The sequence below is a fragment of the Bos mutus genome, chromosome 21 (assembly GCF_027580195.1).
Source record: "Bos mutus isolate GX-2022 chromosome 21, NWIPB_WYAK_1.1, whole genome shotgun sequence".
In the NCBI taxonomy this organism is placed as follows: Eukaryota; Metazoa; Chordata; class Mammalia; order Artiodactyla; family Bovidae; genus Bos; species Bos mutus.
Genome location: NC_091637.1, coordinates 14,566,887 through 14,591,045, shown reverse-complemented (window position 1 = coordinate 14,591,045; position 24,159 = coordinate 14,566,887). Strand labels below are relative to the sequence as shown.

At 41.3% G+C, this 24,159-nt stretch overlaps 1 long non-coding RNA gene across 1 annotated transcript in view; it reads right to left on the bottom strand.

Moving 5' to 3' along the window:
* LOC138984343 (uncharacterized) overlaps positions 1 to 24,159 on the bottom strand; it is a 101,373-nt gene that overhangs the window by 71,175 nt on the left and 6,039 nt on the right. Inside the window, exon 2 of the long non-coding RNA XR_011461584.1 lies at positions 9,538 to 9,638. This is a non-coding gene — a long non-coding RNA (uncharacterized lncRNA). The remainder of the gene's footprint in view (positions 1 to 9,537; positions 9,639 to 24,159) is intronic.

Here is a 24,159-nt window from a genome sequence, read left to right as displayed (position 1 = left end):
ATTAAAAATTCCTTCAACACATGTAAGTAAATGGAAATATTGAGTTGACCATAAGGTTCATTCAAGTTTTTCTATAATATCTTATGGCAGAACTCAAATGAACCTTTTGGTAAATCCAATCAGTTTAGTTCAGTTGCTCAGTTGTGTCTGACTCTGCGACCCCATAGACTGCAGCACGACAGGCTTCCCTGTCCATCATCACCAACTCCCGGAGCTTACGCAAACTCATGTCCGTTGAGTCGGTGATGCCATCTAATCATCTTATCCTCTCTCATCCCCTTCTCCTCCTGCCTTCAGTCTTTCCCAGCATCAGGGTCTTTTCCAGTGAGTCAGTTCTTCACATCAGGTGGCCAAAGTATTGGAGTTTCAGCTTCAGCATCAGTCCTTCCAATGAATATTCAGGATTGATTTCCTTTAGGATTGACCAGTTTGATCTCTTTGCAGTCCAAGGCACTCTTAAGAGTCTTCTCCAACACCACAGTTCAAAAGCATCAATTCATTGGTCAATCCAACAGAACTGGAATTTTTTTTTTTAAGTCAAAATTTCAGTGGGTAAAACTCAAAAAGATTTTGCTTTACTCATTCATTTTATTCCTCTTTATCAGATCCCCACTATATATCACTACTGCTGGGAGAAGGATAAAGGTGGGAGCAAACAGATGCCAATGTGATCTATGGACCTCAGACACTAAGCAAACATCCATGCAATCAAATCATACCATATCTCATTTATCTCAAGAAGCAGTTATTTTCTTTTCAACATAACAGCATATGTAACATAAAGTCTCACTAAATGATGAACGTGTCTTACCATCAAGATGGCCTGGAAGGGAGCCAAGTTCTTCCAGAGAGTATTTGCATTCATTTCTTTCACCCAGGGCTACTCCCAACATGAAACCTCTTTTAAAGTATATCCTACATTAAAATACACTCCTGGGTATATGCCCAGGGGTGGGATTGCTGGGTCACGTGGTAGTTCTATTCTTAGTTTTCCAGGGACCCTCCATACTGTTCTCCGTAGTGGCTACATCAATTTACATTCCCTCCAACCATGTAAGAGGGTTCCTTTTTCTCCACACCCTCTCCAGTGCTTATTGTTTATAGATTTTTTGATGATGACCATTCTGATCATCATCAGATGGCCATTCTGATACATCATTGTAGTTTTGATTTGCGTTCTCTAAAATTAGTGATGTTGAGCATCTTTTCACTGGTTTGCTGGCCACATGTAAGTCTTCCTTGGAGAAATGTCCATTTAGGTCTTCTGCCCACTTTTTTCTTTTATTGATTGGGTTGTTTGTTGTTTTGGTATTGAGCTGCATGAGCAGTTTGTATTTTTTGGCAATTAGCCCCTTATCAATTGGTTCATTTGCAAATATTTTCTCCCACTCTGTGGTTGTCTTTTTGTCTTGTTTATGGTTTCCTTTGCTGTGCAAAACATTTTAGGTTTAATTAGGCCCCATTTACTTATTTTTATCTGCATTACTCTGGTACAGATGAACCTATCTGCAAAGCAGAAATAGAGACTCAGATGTAGAGAACAAACGGATGGACACTAGGGGGGACACGGGGTGGGATGAATTGGGAGACTGGAATTGACATACATACACTGCTGCTGCTGCTGCTGCTAAGTCGCTTCAGTCGTGTCTGACTCTGTGCGACCCCATGGACTGCAGCCCACCAGGCTCCCCCGTCCCTGGGATTCTCCAGGCAAGAACACTGGAGTGGGTTGCCATTTCCTTCTCCAACGCATAAAAGTGAAAAGTGAAAGTGAAGTCGCTCAGCCGTTTCCGACTCTTAGCGACCCATGGACTGCAGCCTACCAGGCTCCTCTGTCCATGGGATTTTCCAGGCAAGAGTACTGGAGTGGGATGCCATTGCCTTCTCCGATACATACACTACTATGAATAAAACAGATAACTAGTGAGAACCTGCTTTATGGCACAGGGAACTCTACTCAGCACTCTGTGGTGACCTAAATGGGAAGGAAATTCAAAAAAGAGGAATATATGTATAATGTATGGCTCATTCATTTTGCTATACAGCAGAAACTAACACAACACTGTAAAGCAACTATACTCCAACACAAAGTAAATAATTTAAAGATAAAAAATACAGTGTATCCCCTGATTGAGCTTCTCTGGACCACACTTGCAGTTGGACTTCAGACCAGACACCTGCATGATGATCACCTCCTGATACAAAGTCGAGGAGAGAGTTGCTTCTTCTTCCCACCAGGACTAAGGTGGAGTTTCCTTGCTGTCCCTTTCTCTCTGGGCTGGGTTTGTTTCTGATGTGCCCTTCCATTGGTGAGCCAACTTCATATATGGAGTCCCATGCTAAATTCTCTACCTTGAATGTTTGGGTTTTTTATCCAATTTTCTCAGAGGTAGATACAGTAATTGTGCATTTTACAGTCAATGGCATTTTTGGTTCTATAAAATGCAATGGTTTTAAATTGTGATAAAAATTATGAAAAAGAAGACAAAAGTGACACAAGGAAGCATAATTAGACTAATTTAGACTGACGGCCCTACAGATAAGGGACGTGTCAACTGTATGAGTTTGCTAAGTTTGCAGTAACAAGTAGCACAGACTGGGTGGCTTAAACTGCAGAAATGTATTTTCTCAGTTTTGGAGTCTGGAAATCCAAGAGTAGTGGTTAGCAAGACTGACTTTTTCTGAAATCACCTTTCCTATCTTGCAGGTTGTCGCACTCGTGTGTCTTCACGTGGTGTGTGCTGTGTCTACATCTCTATCCTGACCTATTTTTTCAAGGGCACAAGTGCGATTGGATTACAGCCCACCGGAATGACCTCATTTAACCTTAATTACCTCTTTAAAGATGCTATCTCCCAATACAGTCAGGTTTTGAGGTCCTGGGGGTTAGGACCTCAACAAGCGAATTTTGGGGAGTGCCTAATTGAGTTCATGGGCTTCCCAGGTGGTGCTAATGATAAAGAACCCACCTACCAATGTAGGAGACATAAGAGACTCAGGTTTGATCCCTGGATTAGGAAGCTCCCCTGAAGGAGGGCATGGCAACCCACTCCAGTATTCTTACCTGGAAAACGCCATGGACGGAGGAGCTTGACGGGCTACAGTCCACAGTGTTGCAAAGAGCTGCACACAACTGAGCAACGCAGCAGGTGGATGCACATAGTTGGGCTCATAAAATAAACTGAAGTCTGGAAGATGGAACAAACGACCCATCGTTTGTCCAACCCATCGTTGACCCAACTCCTTCCCATCTCTGGAAAGGAGTTGACTTTTCCAGACAGAGGATCAGCCTGTGGAAAGTCCTCTTAGATAAGGAAGCCAGAGTTAGTTTCAAATTCCTTTAATGTGCTACCTCCAACAGGTTTATATTCAAAGGAAAAGAATATCATTACAGCGAATCAATTTCTCTTGAAATCTGAAATAGGAATATGATGAAACTTGATTATAAATTACTTTTAAAATCATATTTTTAAAAGTAAAAGGGGTTATGCCCTCTGATTATAATTATCACCCATTTTTTCCTCAATCTGAATGTGATTTTGGGCCCTGTTGCTATGCTAAATGCCTTATGAATTGACATGGGAATCTCTAACAAGATATATTACCACCATTATATATGCCTTTTGGTAGGGAAGTATTAAAGCCATTCTCTCTCACTGCTTGTTTAGAATAGCCTCATATCTGGGGGCCAAGCATTCCAGACAAGGTGAACAGACTATGACGTTGGAGAATAAATGATGATCTGTAACAGGCTCATGGATGAATGCTTTCCATCTGGTGTATAGAAGGTGCCCTTCCTCTCAGACCATACTCTTCAGTTCAGTGCAAAAGTCCACGTTCATCCCAGAACTGCTCCACAGGTGTTTCCTGGGATTTCATGAAAGTGATCATAAAAAGCACAACTCATATTTTTTTCACATGCGTAACTACAGCAAACGGGACCTGAGGTTATCTCTGCTTTGACTGGGCCATCTCAAAACTGGATCTGAGTTCCTGGTTTGTTGTAAGATTAGACAAAAATCTTTCAAATTGTTGTGCTGGGGAAGATTATTGAGAGTCCTTTGGACTGCAAGGAGACCAAACCAGTCAATTCTAAAGGAAATCAACCCTAAATATTCATTGGATGGACTGATGCTGAAGCTGAAGCTCCAATACTTTGGCCACCTGATACAAAGAGCCAACTCATTGGAAAAGACCCTGATGCTGAGAAAGACTGAGGGCAAGAGGAGAAGTGGGCAGCAGAGGATGAGACGGTTAGACAGCATCACTGACTCAATGGATATGACCTGGAGCAAACTCCAGGAGATAGTGAAGGACAGGGAAGCCTGGTGTGCTACATTCCATGAGTCACAAAGAATCAGACACAATATAGCAACTGAACAATTACAACTAGACAAAAAGAGCTTACTTATATTTCCAGAGTTCTGCTACAAGACCTTCTTGACAGAAGTAAATGGTTTACTACACTGAAGAAGTGCCTAGTTACAGTAGAGTTCATCAGATGAAAGGCACGATTCTTTTTTTCGAGCAAGCGCTCTTCTCTTAAATGACCAAAACACTCATGTGAATTTCTAGGAGGGTGTTCAGCATTTTCCATCCTCTGTCTGGGTTGGGTGACAAGCAGATATTAAACGTCAGCTTGCACTCGCTATGCTAGCATGCAGAACTCATGGAGTCTCTTTTGCTCACAGGAGCAGGGCACCTTCTATTCCAGGACTTCAGAGAGTTGTGGTGAGTTGCCTCTTTCTCGCTTATCTGCCATTCTCAAATAGAAATAGGAGAGGCAGTCCCCAGGAATGAGATTTGAGATGGCAATTTCCCCCACCTGCAGCCAAACCCCATAATGGGTGGGAGATGTGGGGGAATTCTCACCAGCTGAGACCCTTATTTTCTCTCATTTGGACCCCAGGTTGATCATTCTAGTCCAAAAGAATAAATCTCCCTTCCCTCTCTTCCCCCACTTCCTACTACTGTCATTATTTCATTCTGAGAAGAGCTTTGGCTTTGATAAAGAGCAATGATGAGAGATTAATGGATCATTCATTTATTCATTCAAGCAGTAATTAACTGTGCATTTTTCTTTCATTTTATTATTTATGCAAGTTAAAGTTCATCGGTAACAGGAATTCTTGCAACTGCAAAGTAAAACTACATAGATGTAAGAAGTCATGTAAACGGTTAATGAGCTTATTACCAAGGTTAGCAAAACTTTCGTTGTAAATCAGTCTGTACGCGGAAAATAAAAATTATGAGTGCATAAACACAAATCCATTTTGACTTTCAGGCTGTCACCCTGAAGCCCTAGCAGCTTGAGTCCTTATATTTGTGATGTTATACAAACTATTACTATTTTCTTTTATATTCAGTTTGCATGAGTACAACCACCAGAGAATAAGATCTATCTTTAAATTAAACAAAAATCCTACGAGACGGTCAGTGCTGCTCTACGTACTAGCACGTTTTATTCTCCAAATCTCTCATTGAAACTGTTGTGCTCCCTGGAGAAGGGAATGGCAACCCACTCCAGTATTCTTGCCTAGGAAATCCTATGGACAGAGGAGCCTGGTGGGCTATGTAGTCCATGGGGTCGCAAAGAGTCCAACATGACTTAGTGACTAAACAGCAACAACGATACATTCTAAGGTGCTACCCATCAAAACTTTAGTTTCTGTCCATCACCACGCAGTTGACCCCCTTTATTCATTTCACCCTCGTGCACATCTATCCCCCCCGCCCTGGGAGCCACTGCTCTATACTCTATACCTACATAAAAAAAAAAAAAAGAAAGAAACTGTTGTGCTGTGTATCTGAATCTTCTTTTAACTTCTCTTCCACCCTTCTAATCTTCCTTTTGACTTTAAAGTTTATATTATTGGTTATTAGATCAAATAATTGCATTTGGTTTGATAAAAAGAAAGAAGGCCTCAAAGTAGTTAAATCCTGACTTCTTGTGTTAATTTCAGGCTTAGTGGAACAAAGCAGCTGGACTACCTCAAAGATCAAAAGCAAGGCAAATATTCAGCTGTTGACTCTGAAGCACTCTCAGAGAAAACAGCCAACTAGCTGACACCAATAAAGTCCCAGAACAGTTGATTAAGTTTAAATCTGTCGCTTTTACCTGGGGGCGGGGGAAGGGGGGGAAACTGTAGGCTTATGTGGTGAAATAAACCATTTATTTCAAAACTAAACTTTGAAGTTTGAAAATAAAAGATAGAGTTATGGCCCAGTACGCAAAGGGCTATTCCAAACTGGAGGGCTCATCTGAATTTCAAATGGTGAGTCACACCCCTAATACAGCTTTCCAGATGGCTTAGTGGTAAAGAATCCACCTGCCAATGCAGGAGATGCAAGAGACGTGGTTCAATCCCTAGAATGGGAAGATCCCCTGGAGGAGGAAATGGAAATCCACTCCAGCATTGTTGCCGGGGAAACCCCATGGACAGAGGAGCCTGGCAGGCTACAGTCCATGGGATCACAGGGAGCTGGACACAACACCCTAACAGGTGAGTCCCCACTTCCATGTGCAGGAGTGGGCTCTGGGAACCCAGCCCTGCAGACAGCACAGAACCACCACTAACATTCTCACCAGGTCACGGATGGGCTTCCCTATAGATGAGCTAAATGCACAGGACCTGGAAAGAAAATCATTCAATCTTGCCTGCCTATAATCCTGGTCAAAAGTAGAAGAAATTCTTTCCTAGGGACTTCCTGGTGGTCTCGTGGTTGAGAATGTGCCTTGCCATGCAGGAGTTGCATGTTTAATTCCTGGTTGGGGAACCAATAAGATCCCACATTCTTCAGAGCAACTAAGCCCGCTTGCCACAACTAGAGAGTCCGTGCACCCCACATGCTGCAGCTAAGACCTGATGCAGTGAAGTAAATAAATATTACAATATACATATGTATATATCCATTAAAAAAAACAGTCCTTTCCCTTTTCCTTTTGCTGCCTAGAAATGGCACACAGACTCTGAAAAAAAAAAGGCCTAGAAGGTGGAGCCACAGGAGGCGTAGAGCAGTGGTTCTCAAATTTTGCTGCATTACTACACGTTAGAACCACAAGAGAGTTTATAAAACTTCTGACGCCATGTTGGGGGTGTGGAGGTGAGGATGGCTCATTGAATCAGGTCTGTGGGTGAAAACCAGGTGTTAGCATTTGTTAAAGACCCCAGGTGTCTCTAATGCTCAGCAAGGTAGAGACCAGAGGAGGTAAAAGTGGGGTTTCTCAATTAGATGGAGCTTGGGTGTCTGCATTCCTACCAACCTCCCAGGTGGTACCCACTGCTACTGGCCCCCAGAATGCACTTTCAATAACAAGGTGTAGGGCTCCTCAACCCCACCCCCAGCGCTATCCTGGCAACATAAAAGGAGCCAGTGTTAGTTGCTCAGTTATCTCTGACTCTTGACCCCATGGACTGTAGCCCACCAAGCTCCTCTGTCTGTGGAATTCTCCAGGCAAGAATACTGGAGTGGGCAGCCATTCCCTTCTCCAGGGGAATCTTTCTGACCCAGGGGCCAAACCTGGGTCTCCTGCATTGCAGGAAGATTCTTTACCGGCTGAACCACAAAAGAAGCCCAAGGAGCTAAGGGAAAAGAAAAGTGAGCCTGAGGCAGACATTCTCTGTAGTTAGTCTAACCTGATGGGGAGAGGGTGGAGATGGGTGTGTGATGCTATTTGGAAGGGTGGGTCTCATTGCCACAGTCTAGAACAAAGGATAAAAAAAAAAATGTGCATTACCCAAGAGGACGGAATTGCTTGCTGCTTTGAGGTGGGACACCCACTCCACCTGACAGCCCTTCCCTTCTTCCCCACACCCCAATACCATGCACATGGGAAGAATTGGCTTGTACATATCTCCATCTATACTGCCCAATTCCTCTGCCTCCCTGTAATTACACAGCCCGAGGAGGAGGGAAAGGGCTCAGTCCCCCCACCCCACCCCCCCGGCTTTTGCATATGAATATGCTCCAGGTTCTTGCATCTTTTTATTTAATAATATATGTATATATTTTTAATTAGAGGATAATTACTTGACGGTTTTTGCCACACATCAACGGGAATCGGCATTAGGAAAACATATGTCCCCTCCCTCTTGCAGCTCCTCCCACCTCCCTCCCCATTCCATCCCTCTGGTTGTCACAGAATACTGACTGGGTTCCCTTTGTCACGTCTGGAACTCCCACTGCCTATCTATTTTACATCTTGAACCAACCCCCAAGCCATCTCGTCTCCGTGAACTCTGGATTTCCTCTGAGCAAAAGCTGTCTCCTTGCACACAACTTCAGAAAAAGAGCCCTCTGTATGCACCTGCTGTCCACAATTCTCTTAATTTCTACCCTGTTAGTATTTAAAATGTGGAAATATGGCTCCTCCTAAATTTGCAGTAATTATTATTTTAAAATACTACCTTATCCACCTACTCCTCTAGGTACCTCCTGTAAGTGGAATGGCACAATATTTGTCCTTTTGTGACTGGCTTATTTCTCTTAGTATGATGTCTTTAAGGTTCATCCACGTTGTAACATGTGTCAGAATTTCCTTCCTTTTTTAGGACTGAGTGGGCTTCCCACGTAGCACTAATGGTAAAGAACCTGCCTGCCAGTGTGGGAGGTGTGAGACAAGAGTTTGATCCTTGGGTCAGGATGATCCCCTGAAGGAGGGCACAACAACCCTCTCCAGTATTCTTGCCTGGAGAATCCCATGGACAGAGGAGCCTGAGGGACTACAGTCCATGGGGTCACAGAGAGTCAGACATGAAAGAAGTGACTTAGCACACACCCACAGTGTTATATCGTATGCATGAATCCTATTTCATTCATCGTGTTCACATGCTAAGTTGCTTTTAGTAGTGTCTGACTCTTTGCGACCCCATGGACTGTAGCCCACCAGGTTCCTCGGTCCATGGGATTTCCCAGGCAAGAATACTGGCATGGGTTGCCATTTCTTCCTCCAAGAGATCTTCCCGACCCAGGGATTGAACCTGCACCTCCTGTGTCTCCTGCACTGGCAGGCGGATGCTTTACCACTGTGCCACCTAGGAAGTCCTATTCATTTATCTGTGGAATGGATACTTGGGTTTCTTCCACTTTTTGGCTGTTGTGTGAATGATGCTGCTATGAACATGGATGTACAAACACCTGTTTGAATTCCTGCTTTCAATGTTCTTGAGCATATACTTTAAATGGTGTTTTAAGACTATTTTCCAGATGTGTATTTCTAAAATACAGAAATACAATTGATTTTTTTGTGTTGAAAATAAACTACTGCCTTAACTTCCCTGGTGGTTCAGATGGTAAAAGTGTCTGCCTACAATATGGGAGACCTGGGTTCAATCCCTGGGCCGGGAAGATCCTCTGGAGAAGGAAATGGCAACCCACTCCAGTACCCTTGCCTGCAAAATCCCATGGATGGAGGAGTGCGGTAGACTACAGTCCATGGGCTCGCAAAGAGTCAGACACGACTGAGCGACTTCACTTTCACTTTAAAATATTATTACTTTTGATTACTTAGTGTTTTGCATCCCACTCCCCACTTACATTTGCACTTGTTTTGAGGAGAAGGAAGGAGGGCTCAAAGTAGTTAACTCTCAACTTCAACTGTTAATTTCAGGTTTAGTGGAACAAAGCAGCTGAACCACCTGAAAGATCAAAAATCAGACAAGTCTTCAGCCAACAGGCAAATGCTTCACTTGCCTTACCCCAGCCCCAGTCCTGTTTTATTTACTCCGTAACCAATTACAATCTGGCCTCTGCTCCCCCAGCTGCAATAGAAACTAACATTGCAAGATTCATAAATTAAAAAAAATCCTCGTTGCAACACTGTTTTAGTGAACATTCCTTTCACTGTCTGTTTTAGTTGACATTTTTTGAACATTTCAAAGAAGTCAGACATATTACTATTACCGAAAAAATTACTATACTTATACCTAAATCTATTCCTAGAATGTCATCCTGTTTCATTCTCTATTTTACTTTTATTTTATTGATTTACAATATTAGTTTCAGGTGTACAACATAGTGGATCTGTATTTTTGTAGATTATAGTCCATTTGAAGTTATAAAGCAGTGGCTATATTCACTGTACTATATGTCCTTTTAGTTCATTTATTTCATACATAGTACTTTGTACGGGCTTCCCTGGAGGTTCAGTGGTAAAGAATCTGCCTGCAATGTAGGAGCCACAGAAGACGTGGGTTCAGTTCCTGGTTTGGGAAGATCCCCTGGAGGAGAGCATGGCAACCCACTCCAGTATTTTTGCCTGGAGAATCCCATGGACAGAGGATCCTAGTGGGCTACAGTCCATGGGATCACAAAGGATTGGACATGACTAAAGCAAATTAGCATTCACTCACTTTGTACATCTTAATTCTATGCCCCTATCTTGCCCCTCCCCCCTAATTTCTCTCCCTACTGGTGACCCCTTCTTTGTTCTCTATACTTCTTTATTACTTTTTCAGAAACTTTTTATTGTTCACCATTTTTAAAGTCTTTATTGAATTTGTTACAATATTACTTCTGCTTTGTGTTTTAGTTTTTTTGGACAGGAGGCATGTGGGATCTTACCTCCCTGATCAGGGATCAAACCTGCACCCCACGAATTGGAAGGAAAAGTCAACCACTGGACCACCAGGGAACTCTTCTCTTTATTATTTTAATAACATTTCTATACTTCCTAAAATTATAGCAATTCTTAATTAAAACTTTCTCAAGGTTATAGTATTCCAACCCAAACCAAAGAGAAAATGAATAGTTTGGGCAGCCAGGTTTACAGGATCCCATTAATCAGCTGATTCTTGGTTACGGCATAAACCCAGGTTTTTTTTACCAAGCGTGTTCAAAACAAAGCCATGGACATCAGGCTGAAACTTCCGTCTTGAGATAATATTCTCTTTTAACATCAATAAAGAAAAAAATTTAGGTTCATAGTTTTCTTCTTTCCTCGCAGATTTTAGTTTGTAGTAGCCTGGAATTTCCCCACTAAATGTTGAAATCTTTCTTGGCCAGCATGACATAGCTCGTTGTCCTGTTATTGTGATAACCTGGTCTCTCAGCATTATTTACAGTGTATAGATACCATACTAGTGTCTGTAGTTCATAGACGCCCCTTAGGAGTTTTGTCTCCCGGGAAAGGTAGTATTAAGGCTGTGCAATGAGTGCTGTTTTTCAGCCACTTGGCCTTTTCAAGTCATCCTGGAACAGTCTGAAGCTCCTTTCTGCATAGTTACTGTGTGTGAGTACCGTGCCTAGTCCCTCCCCATCTTGGTTCTGTATATTTTCCCAAGGTGATTTGGTAACTCACAGTTCCCTGTATTTCTCCTTCTCTTCTTATACAGATAGATATTAAGTTTATATCTCTGTTTTAAAGGCAAATAGAGTTAATAGACAGAGAAGGCAATGGCACCCCACTCCAGTACTCTTGCCTGGAAAATCCCATGGATGGAGGAGCCTGGTAGGCTGCAGTCCATGAGGTCGCTAAGAGTTGGACACAACTGAGCGACTTCACTTTCACTTTTCACTTTCATGAATTGGAGAAGGAAATGGCAACCCACTCCAGTGTTCTTGCCTGGAGAATCCCAGGACGGTGGAGCCTGGTAGGAGGCCGTCTATGGAGTCGCACAGAGTCAGACACGACTGAATCGACTTAGCAGCAGCAGCAGCAGAGTTAATAGAAGAAATAAAAAACTGATTTATATTAACCTCTTTTCATTAAAACTAATAAAAAAATCGGTCCCTTTATAGTCAAACTTCTACATTCATCCTAATGAATTCATCCTAACTTTTACATTCATTCCTTCAGTGTACTTTATATTAATTTTTCTTAGTATCATTATGAAATTAGAGCCTTGCTCAAATTCATCATATTTCAAGTAATCACAGTTATATAACCTTTTTGACGCTGAAGTTTCAATTTGGCCAGTGGGAGACCCGTAAGCTAGCTCTTTTGTCTTTTTACCACTGTCCCTTGCATCTGTGCTTTCTGGTAACACGTGGTCGTTCAGGTCCATTCTACTCTGTGTGTGTGTGTACATACTCCAGAAGTGCTAGTATCCTCCACTCAAGTGTCAGAAATCCACATCTGGGCATTTAGAAAGTTCATGTGAAAATTAGCGGTGAACCAACTGACACTGCTGTTGAGACCCTTCTAGAAGGAAAAATACTGCTGTTTAACACCCCGAGTTCACATTGCCTTTTTTTCCTAATATCATTAACATAATTAAGCCACTGAACTTGATTCATATCATGAGGATTTATCGATAGCCTCTAAGACTTCCTAATATATTTCTGCAGCCAGTGACCGCCACTTGAACCCTGTGTCTTTCATAGCTCCAGCCACAGTATGGGCTTTTGTGCTTGTCTTTGCATTGCGCTGATAGTCCAGGACTCTTGAGCATTTGGTTTCTGTACCTCGTGGCCCTTAGCTCACTGATTTCCAGCCTCATCCCAGATGACTCCTTGGCCGCTGGGAGATGAACCTAAGTGTTTCTTGCCCTTGGATGGTGGCCTGTGAATTTTCCGCTATTCGAAGAAAGGCTTGACTTCACTCATCGCGAAGCCTCTTCTCTGTTGAAGGACACCACTTTTCTCTTTGTCCATATTTCCTCACCACCTCTGTACCTGTCCCTGCAATTTCTAGCCATTGACATCCAACACATTTTACTACAGGTAGAAACCTGTGGTCTCTGGATAGTCTCCTCAATGACAACATTGAAAGGAAAGGACAGAGCACTCTTTTCTCTGTCTCAATCTGGTTCCTATACTTCCTTTGAGAAATCTGGGTTTTCTTACATTTTTCACAAGGAGGATCCTCCTTGACTGGTGAATCCAGACTTTTCTGATCTCTCTGTTCAAAAGATGCAGAGCTCCACAAGCGTGTGCTCTGGCAACATCCTTGGGTTCGGTGGGGAGTAGGGGCCACACCACCTTGTGAGCTGGGCCAAGTATATACACCCTGTCACCTTTACACTTTGGAAGGGGGCTCTGGAAAAGGGAATGAGAGAATGCGTTCTTAGTGAGATAAGAGCTAGACAGCAGAGAACAATCAAAGGACTTATATATGATCTCTTATTCAAAAGAACTTCGGCAGGATGGAGTCTGGTTTCAGCCGCAGCCTGGGTTTCATTGTATGCTTTTGATCTAGAACAGAGTGCGTAAGAAACACCAGTTTGCTCGAGGTTTCCCATTAAACAAGGCAATTTGGGTTGAGAAATATAGTATATATATATTTTTAAAAATAGGTAAATTTTCTTTTAAATTACAATCCTAATGCATGTTTATGTTTTAAAATGGTAACTCAGAATACGTATGAATGTAAAATCTGCCATTTATGAGCAAGGCTCAATGCTAGGCCCTTGACATTGATAACCCTTTCAGTATTCCTAAATACATACTGGGACAGGTACTATGGTTATAGTGCTCTGTGTTCAGTATTTCTGCCTTATGATTATTTTTAACTTTAAAAGTTAGTTTATATTAGCGTATAGATGATTAACAATTTTGTGATAGTTTCAAGTGGACAGAAGAGACTCAGCCCTACATATACATGTATCCATTCTCCCCTAAACTCCCTTCCTACTTATGTTTTATGAAGGATAACTTTTAAGTGGCTGGCCAGTCACTTGTTCACGAACACATACAATTTTTCAGTACTATAAATAATTATTCAATGTATGTATGTGCTCAGTCGTTTAGTCATGTCCAACTCTTTGAGGCCCCGTGGGCTGTAGCCCACCAGGCTCCTGTGCCCATGAAATTTCCCAGGCAAGAATACTGGAGTGGGGTGTCATTTCCTCCTCCAGGGGGATCTTCCTGACCCAGGGATCAAACCAATGTCTCTTATTATTCAATACGTAGTAAAAAGTAAAGCATTGTATTTCCGTATCTGTTTGTGTTTCTCTTTTCTTAAGCTACGTTCATTGGAAGGGGCTTCCTGAGCCAGCGGAAGGGACCGATGTGAGTACCTAGGCTGTTGTGTTGTTCAGTCACTGAGTCGCGTCCAGCTCTTTTGCGACCCCATGGACTGTACCTGCCAGGTGCCTCTGTCCATGGGATTTCCCAGGCAAGAATACTGGAATGGGGTCCTATTTCCTTCTCTAGGGGATCTTCCCAACCCAGAGATCAAACCTGCATCTCCTGATTTGTCAGGTGGATTCTTTACCACTGAGCCACCTGAGAAGCTTTGAGTACCTAGGTAGATATCACCAAAGAGTTTTGTACTAACACAAATTCTTACCTCTGCCAGCTATTTATTATGGAAATTTCTGTCAAACTTTTATCAGCACAGAAAACATTTTTTTAAAAAAATGTTTTGCCAGTTTAGTGGGTGAGTAAAATACAGATATTGTTTTAATTAGCATTTGATTAGTTATGAGTGTGAATATTTTTACATGTTTATTAGATTTTGTATTTCTTTAAAATTTCTGTGATCTTTTAATGATATTAACCTTTATTTTGTTTTAATGATATTCTGTTTTATATTTCCCTTTTGTTCCTTTTCTTTATTTCTTTTGTTTTAATGATATTATCCTCTGCCCTGTTGGTAAATAACTTTTCCGAAGTTGTGATTTTATCATTGTGAATGATGTTCCTTGACGTAGAGGAGTTCTAATTGTGTAATGGCAAAATCTATTTAGCTTTTCTTTTGTACTTACTTCCATTGCTCTTATATTTAGAATGTCTTTCCCTCTCCAGAAATCTGATAATTATTTACTTATATTTTTGTCTATGTATAGTTCTTTAATCCATCTGTTTCAGTGGTGTTTTGGGCTACTGTATGATGAGGCTATTGTTTGAGTTAGTCAATTTTTTTCAATTATTTGATGAATAACCTCTCCCATTTTTTGTTGTGCTTTCTTTACTAAGCTGGAATGTATACTAGAGTCTATTTTAAGGCTTATTGCTCTATTTTATCAGCTGTCAGTTCTCGAACTAGTGCCATACTGCTTTGTTTGATGTTGCTTGCAGTATGTTTTAATTCCTAGTTGGACAAGCCTCCTTAACCTAAGTGCCCAGTTTTCCTTTTTTAATATATTCTTAATTTTTTATGTTCCTATGAATGAACTTTAGAATCACTACGTCATTAAGAAAGATAACATTGCTTATTTTTTGGTTTTCATCATGTCATTGAGTATTTAACCTAAATATTGTCACTACAAAACCATGATAGTATTTATTGTTCTTTTGTGCCATGTTTGTCTGTTTTATATTAGTGCTACACTGACTTCATAAAATGAATCTTTATATTCTTAGCTTTTGTTTTTATATTTGGAAAAATTATAGAATATGAAATTATCTGTCTTTGTGAAAGTCTGAAAGTTATCACTAGTGAAATTTGCAGACAGTGAGATATCTTCAGAGGTCTTGCTGCTGCTAAGTCGCTTCAGTCGTGTCCGACTCTGTGTGACCCCATGGACTGCAGCCTACCAGGCTTCTCGGGATTCTCCAGGCAAGAACACTGGAGTGGGTTGCCATTTCCTTCTCCAATGCATGAAAGTGAAAAGTGAAAGTGAAGTCACTCAGTCGTGTCCGACTCTTAGCAACCCCACGGACTGCAGCCTACCAGGCTCCTCCATCCATGGGATTTTCCAGACAACAGTACTGGAGTGGGGTGCCATTGAGTTGGGTAAAATTTGCCATAAAATAATCATTTAATTCATTTTATCAAATTGATTAGCATAGTATTTTAAAATAATATTTTCATACTTATTAAAATCTTCCTGTTTTTATTTTTGTTTCATTTCTACTTTTATATTTTGTTTTTTCTGTTTACTTTTCATCTGTTCTCAAGTTGTGTTAAAACAAAACGTGGTTCTTGAATTTGTATTTCAACTTTACTATTTCTATTTTTAAAAATTTGTTCAATTCTCTATGCTTATTTTTAGAAAAATTTTTCTTCTGTTTTCCTTGGTTTTGTCTTAAGTACATTTTAATTATAGTACAAATCCCTTGAAATGTATATACTTTGTCTACTTGTTTTTTCAAAGACTAGTCATTCTGTAAAGGGCTCACATGAAATAATAGTGTTCTGTCCATTTCCTCTTATGCATCTTTACTTTATATATCTGTTTCATAAACTGTGTATTCTTTGATGTCTTCATTTAGGATGCACATTTTTATGTACTCTTTGACTCTTTTGGTATTATTTGGCCTTGTATCCATTCTTGTATAAATTTTATAATACTACCTCTATTTTTACTTTGTTTCTATTTTTCTAGTAAATATTTATTCATTAAAAAAATTTTAACCTATTTGTGTCCTTCTATTTTGGATATGTTTTTTTATTATTAAGTCACAGTTGGATTTTTCTTAACCCAATCTTGAAGTCTTCACTTCATTTGTGTTTGACTCTGGACAACCCTATGGACTGCAGCCCAACAGGCTTCTCTATCCTTGGGATTCTCCAGGCTAGAATACTGGAATGGATTGTCATCCCCTCCTCCAGGGGATCTTTCCAATCCAGGGATCAAACCCAGGTCTCCTGCATTGCAAGCAGATTCTTTACCACTAAGTCACCAGGGAAGCCCCCAATATTTTAATACAAGAGGTTAAATCATTTAAATTTATTGTTATACCTCTCCATTAACTCATCCTGGATAATCACTTGGGATATCTGGGGGTTTTACTCAGGCAGGGTTTCAGGGAACTGAATCTAAATAGTGACATGAGAAACAGCTGCAGACCTGAAAACAAAGACAAACTCACACTTGGTCATGGGCAAGTTCATTTTTCAAAGGACCATTCTAAGTGTCACGTCTGTGCAATTGATCAGAAATCTAGAACAGGAGCCAAATCAAAGAAGGTTAAAAGATCAAGACTCAAGTGAGGAGTGGGATCAGAAAACACGGCTAGGAGAGCTTCGCTGAGGAGGAACACTGGGGAGACTCAAGCATTCTCAATCCTTTACTGTAAGTGAAAATGAAAACAAAAACCATGTTAATACTGATGAACAACAACTCAATTTCTTTTTTTTAACCTCAAGGTCCATCCCGAGAGCATGGACTATTGCAGAGGCAGATGGAAGGAGGCAGCACCACCAGATACCAGAGGGGCCTGAGCTGGGGGTCAGTATAATTAGATTTTATTCTTAAACTTGCTGTTGATGTTAGGGCACCCAGTCCAGAATCAGTTGCCAGGCAGTGCCCCATGCCAACCCCACATGCCTACAGTGGGAATCCACATCCAGCCAGCTCCCAGGAGTGTGGGCCCAGAAGCCTGCTCAGCGTCTCGGCACCATCCCAAATCAGGGTGATCCAGTCCCTGCTGGCCCAGGTGGCAGCAACTCACTTTTCCAATTCATGCTTAGGCTAAGTATTGGATTAATTTTTTTCTTTTTTTAAAAACATTTTGTATTGGAGTATGGTTGATTTATAATACAATGTTGTGTTCATTTCAGGTGTACAGTAGTGAATCAGCTATGAATACACATATCTCCACTGGTTTTTAGATTCTCTTCCCATACAGGTCATTAAAGAATACTGAGTAGAGTTCCCCGTGCTCTAAATAGGTCCTCATTAGTTACCTGTTTTCTATATATAACCTATTAACATTTTGAGGATCATTTGTTACTGCTGTTAGCCCACTTGACTAACACTGAGAGCAAAAAGGCATTTGATAAAATTCAATATCTACTGCTAATTAAAAACTTGTCAAATGGAACATGATTCTTTATTAACTTGTTAAAAATACCTACCTCGTATCAAATGCCAACATTGTTCTCTTTTTATTATTGGAGGAGAATCGCTTTATAACGTTATGGGGATCTCTGCTGTACATCGAGAATCAGTCATAAATATATATATACATCTCCCCTCCCTCTTGAGCCTGCCTCCCGCCCCCATTCCACCCCCGTAGGTCGTCACAGAGCATCAGGCTAGACTCGGTATGTTAAACTGCAACTTCCTGCTGACTATCTGCTTTACACGTGAGAGTGTACATTACACGTGAGAGTGTGCATTACACGTGAGAGTGTATATTACACATGATCGTGTATATTACACATGACCGTGTATATTACACATGAGAGTGTATATGCATCACTGATACTTTCCTGACTTGTCCCGCCCTCTCCTCCCCCGCTGTGTCCACCAGACTATTACGTCTGCATCTCCATTTCTTCTCTGTAAATAGGTGCGTCAGGACTATTTTTCTAGATTCCATATATACGTGTTATTTGTTTTCCTCTTTCTGACTTATTTCACTCTGTATAACAGGCTCCAGCTTCATCCCCTCACTACAACTGACTCAAATGCATTCCTTTTGTGACTGAGTAATAATCCATTGTGTGTGTGTACCACATTCTTTATCCATCTGTCTGCTGATGGACATCTAGGTTGCTTCCATTTCCTGGCTATTGCAAACAGTGCTGCAGTGAACGGGGTTCATGTGTCTTTTAGAATTGTGACTTTCGCAGGGTATATGCCCAGTAGTGGGATTGCTGAGTCATATGGTAGTTTTATTCCTAGTTTGGTAAGGAATTTCTTGATAAATTTCTTTAGACAAAGATTTCCTATTAACCCCACAACTACCCTGTGAAATATGTATTTTATTCCAATTTTAAAGATAGGAAAAGAGAGGCTCTGAATACGTGAGTAAATTTTCAGGACCAACATTAGTAAATTGGAGAACCATTTTCAGAAACCAGGTTTTCCTGCCTCAAGCCCATGATTTGAACCACTGTGTTATTTACATTTTCTTCCCAAATTACAATTTTTCTTGGTTTTTATTTTCCCCATTTTTATAAGTATATATTCTTTTTAATCAGAGAAGGCAATGGCACCCCACTCCAGTACTCTTGCCCGGAAAATCCCATGGACAGAGGAGCCTGGTGGGCTGCAGTCCATGTGGTTGCTGAGTCGGACACAACTGAGTGACTTCACTTTCACTTTTCCTTTCATGCACTGGAGAAGGAAATGGCAACTGATTCCAGTTTTCTTGCCTGGAGAATCCCAGGGACGGGGAAGCCTGGTGGGCTGCCATCTATGGGGTCGCGCAGAGTTGGACACGACTGAAGCGACTTAGAAGAAAAAAATTCTTTTGAATTCTTCTACTTTGGTTCTTCAAAATTACAGTTTAATGTATAGGTTCTCTAATTATCAAATTCATGAATAATATAATAATTCATTCCTCTATAAGATGAGGAATTTAGTACCCTTCTAATTCTCCACATACCTTCTTTCCCACATTCATTGCCAATATCATTTGGGATTATAAACCTATTTATTACTAGTTTTATTTTTAGTTATTTTAAGAAGTAACTACAACAAAAACTTTCCATCTGTACCGATATTCTATATACAGCATTTTTTAAAAACTTAATTCTACACATTTGGCTTGGACTATTACAATGTTTTTGAACCCACTTTTGATATTCTTGATTTTTTTTTTTTTTGTCCTTAAGTAATATTTGTTCCATTTGAACCTATCTTTCGGTAAATTTTTCAAAAAAAGGGCCTGGGGTATCTTTTTTGAACCCCTGATTAGAATAACTGAGAATGTCGTTTTTGTTTTCTTTGAAGACTAACATCTCAGCTTGAGTCATAAGCGTTTTCTCTTAGTATCATTTAGACTTCGCTCCATTATCGTCTGACATCAGTTGTGTGATGCATTCTCAAATCAGCCTGTTTTCATTTGATGATAAGTGAGTTTAATGTTTTGTCTAGATAGTTGAAGATTTTTTAAAAAATGCTTCATATTCAAAGAAATTTGCTGCTGCTGCTAAGTCGCTTCAGTCGTGTCCGACTCTGTGTGACCCCATAGACAGCAGCCCACCAGGCTCCCCCATCCCTGGGATTCTCCAGGCAAGAACACTGGAGTGGGTTGCCATTCCCTTCTCCAATGCATGAAAGTGAAAAGTGAAAGTGAAGTCGCTCAGTCGTGTCCGACTCCTAGCGACTCCATGGACTGCAGCCTACCAGGCTCCTCTGTCCATGGGATTTTTCAGGCAAGAGTACTGGAGTGGGGTGCCATTGCCTTCTCCGAAAGAAATTTGCTAGATCATATCAAATTGTGTACCTTCCTTCATTAATTTTGCCTGGAAATTGTGTGCTATTTTAAATTGTACATTCAACTTCTTTTCTCAGCTTGAAAAGTTTTCTTCCATCATTATTTTTCTTCAGTGTTGCCGCAACATCATTTTAGTTATATCTTCCTCAAGGGGGTCCTTCTTATCCATATATTAAGTCTTTATTTACTTTTGATCAACTGAATTACCCATCTTTTCTCTCGTCTTGTTTTTTCTGTTTCTTTTCTCTACATGGATAGACACCTTCTCGAGCTTGAGTCTGTATCATTTGGGTTTTCTGCAATTTGAGTTCTGATCTTCCAAGTCAGATTTCAATCCCACGACTTTCATTTAGGTTTACGTGGATCCAAATCTTATCTGCCAGCTTCCTTTCCAAATTCCTTTAGAATCTGAACCATCTAGCGGGGCAGGGTGACTTTTTCTTCTGTTTTCCCTCTTTGGTTCTCTTCCCAGTACTAGTTACTGATCACGTGGGTCCTGGCTCTTCTGGGGGCAGAGCTAGGGAGATGAAAGACGCTGATCAGAGTCTGGACAGGAAGAAGGAGGTGAGTGTCCTCACCAATGGGATAAATGCTAGAGCAGAGGCCGGCATAGGTGTAATGGGATGTAGGCAGGAGTGAGGCGGTGGGGGAGTTGGCAGGGCAGTAGGGAGAGGGTAATCTTAAGGGCTTCCTGGAGGAGGTGACTCTTTAGGTGCATCTTTAGATACTAGTAGGTGTGAGCTGAAGAAAGGGGCAGTAAGGGCAGAGGAAAGAGCAGATGCAAAAGGAGGAGGAGGAAGCATGGTGAGCCCAAGGAACCAACATTAATTAATTCTGGCCAGATTACAGGGTGAGAGCCCTGGGCCGGGGAGAGGGTTGAGGTCTTTTTTTAGCTCGCTAGGGCAGCCATAACAAAATATGACAGACTGGGGGGCATAACAACAGAAATTTACTTCCTTCCAGTTCTGGAGGCTGGAAGTCTGAGATCAAGGTGTCTGCAGGCCTGCTTTCCTCTGAGGCCCCTCTCTTGACTGGCAGATCCTGTCGCTCTGTGCTTTCTGTGTCCTTAGCTCCTTTTCTTATAAAGACACCGGTCCTGTTGGATTTGAGCCCACCTGTATGACTTCACTGTGCCTTAATTACCTCTCTAATGGCCCCGCCTTCAAATAGGGCCACGTTTTGTGTAATGAGGGGCTTAGGACATCAACATATAAATTTGAAGAGGAGAGCAACCAATCAGCCAGTGACAGGCAGAGACTGGGCAGCCTTCTTGTTCGGTGTATCACAGCCTGAGCACCCCCTTGCCTGTCACCCCACAGTGGAGGAGAATGCCCTGCAGGAGCTAGACAGGCTTTAGTAAGGAAGGCGGGCTGTGGGGAGGACCCTAACCTAAGGTGGGGTGCTCCTCCTCTCATCTGTTTATAATTTCTTTATATATTCTCATCTGTATCTAATTTCACATTCTCCATTTAGGGCTCAGGGGCACCTGAACCTGTGGATTCCCTTTCATGATCTTAGTCTATCCTCTCCTTGGAACCCTTTATCACTTAGATCAGTCTGCAAGTTAATGCATTGCATTGCGCTGTGCCTGCCAAGAGGACACAGGCTTAGAGCCCACCGCCCCTCAGGAAGGCGGGCAGCTGTGGCCACTTTCTGCCAAGCTTAGAACCCGTGAGGCTCTTGCCATGATATTAACCTCTGAGTCTCCAGCTTCCTTGGCTGGAGATGCTGTGATGCCTTGCAGACGTTTTCAGTGCTGGCTGATTTCATTTGCCTACAGTTGCTGTCAGTACCCATCCTTAGAATAATGCTACAAAGATTGGCATGCATTGTTCAGAGATGAGGAGCAGAGCTGAGATATTCCTTTTCTGAGAAAGAAAAGTAAAAGTGTGGTGTCAGTGAAAGGGGCTGAGAGGGGCACTTCCTGTTGCAAGAAGGATGTACTTTGGTGGGCTGGAGAAGTGGGTCCCTGGGGAGAGTACCTGGAAGGAAGTTGTCTAGAAATCTGGACCCCTTCTGGGTTATTTTCCTGTTCCAGTCAAAAATATCAAGGTTCTTGGCAGGAGGTCTGTTAGACCCTGAGCAAGAAATTTTCCGTTATTTCTAAAGTAAGATAGTCTCTCCACCCTTAAGAAGCTAATGGCTTATTTGCATAAATACATTTTATTTACAGAAATATCAGTTTGTTGTTGTTTCCAGTCACCAAGTCATATTCGATTCTCTGTGACCCCATGGACTGCAGCACGCCAGGCTCCCTTGTCCTTCAATATCTCCCAGAGTTTGCTCAAATTCATGTCCATGGAGTCCGTGATGCTATCATCTCATTCTCTGCTGTCCTCTTTTTCTGCTCTCAATCTTTCCCAACACTGGGGTCTTTTCCAGAGAGTTGGCTCTTCACATCCAGTGACCAAAATATTGGAGCTTCAGCTTTAGCATCAGTCCTGCCAATGAATGCTCAGGATTGATTTCTTTTAGGATGGACTGGTTTGATCTTGCAGCCCAAGGGACTACCCAGAGTCTTCTCCAGCACCACAATTCAAAAGCATCAATTCTTGGGTGTTCAACTTTCTTTATGGTCCAATTCTCACATCTATACATGACTACTGGAAAAACCATTGCTTTGACTATATAGAAATATCAATGAATGTGAAAGTCACTCAGTCGTGTCCCACTCTTTGAAAACCCATGGACTGGGGCCTGCCAGGCTCCTCTGTCCATGGGATTCTCCAGGCAAGAATACTGGAGTGGGTAGCCATTCCCTTCTCTAGGGGATCTTCACGGCCTAGAGATGGAACCCAGGTTTCCTGCATTGCAGGCGGACTCTTTACCATCTGAGCCACCAGGGAAGCCCCAGAAATATCAACAGAAGGTAGCAAATGGTGAGCTCCCTAGATACACTAATGTTGGTACATGTTTGCTTTTATTCCTTCTCCTTTATCACAAAACTCATTCTCCATAAATATAACATTTTCTAAAAACCATATTTTCTCATACCTATCCTTCATTAGCTTTTTTTTTCCTTCTGTTTCTCCACTTGGATTTGTTTTTTAAATTGCATCCACATTAATGCTTATCCTTTTTCTTAGTTGAGTTTAAGATACATTCAAACTAAGACATGTAATTAAAAATACAGAACTATGGGTATAGAAAGCAGCAAACACAGGCTATATGGTAGAGAGACATATGGATAAGGCTAATTGGAAAGTGGAGGTGGGGAGAGAAAAACCCTAAGAAGGCGAAATAAGCTTCAACTCAGCCCAAATATTACTTTCAGGCCAAAGAAGTTGGCCCAGCCCCAATTCTATCCTTGGTTTGACACAATACACGATTGGTGTATTTTCAGAAAAAGAAAAGAAAAATCCATCCATAGGGTGAATATCTAAGCATCTATTTTCCATTCCAGTGACAATCAGAAATCATTCTTTGCATTTATTTTTCAACTTTGTATTTGCCTGTGAACAAAATTGAAGTTGGCAAAAGACAGTTCATGTGAATTACTTGAACAACGGTTTCTCATTGTGTTGAATTACATTGAGGCTGCTTGCTGTGAAATCTTGCCACAGTCCAGTAACAGTGGAAGATATTGTCATTTTTTTTTTCCATGCCCATGAAGTTAACCCACTTCTCTCCTACAGGAATGAATTGATGGTGCTTTTTAAAGCAGGAGAGAAAAGCTCTCCAAGTTCAAACCACTAAGAATATACATGCAGCTTCTTAATATTTTAGGAATAAAAAGTCAGTTTATCTTCCCATGTCACTCAATCTTCTTTATGCTTCCCTAGGTCAGATTTCCAGAGTACAGGCAGCATCTCAGTGTTTGGAATACTTTTAACAGCAAAGTAAGGGCTCATGGAATCAGAGCCTCAGCTAGAAGATTTTTATCTAACTCTGAAAAGTCAGACTTTTCCCTGGTGATCCAGTGGTTATGACTCTGTGCTTCACATCCAGGGGGCTTGGGTTCAATCCCTGACTGAGGAACTAACATTCCACATGCCATGGAGCATAGCCAAAAATTAAAAATTTAAAAATTTAAAAAAAAAAGAAAAATCACCTAGTCCCAGGAAGGAGTTGAGAGGCTAAAATAACCCCAAGGGTTCTACAGTCATTCACATTCATACTGCACGCATGTGTGGTCAATTGTCTTTGTGCGGTCTGACTCTT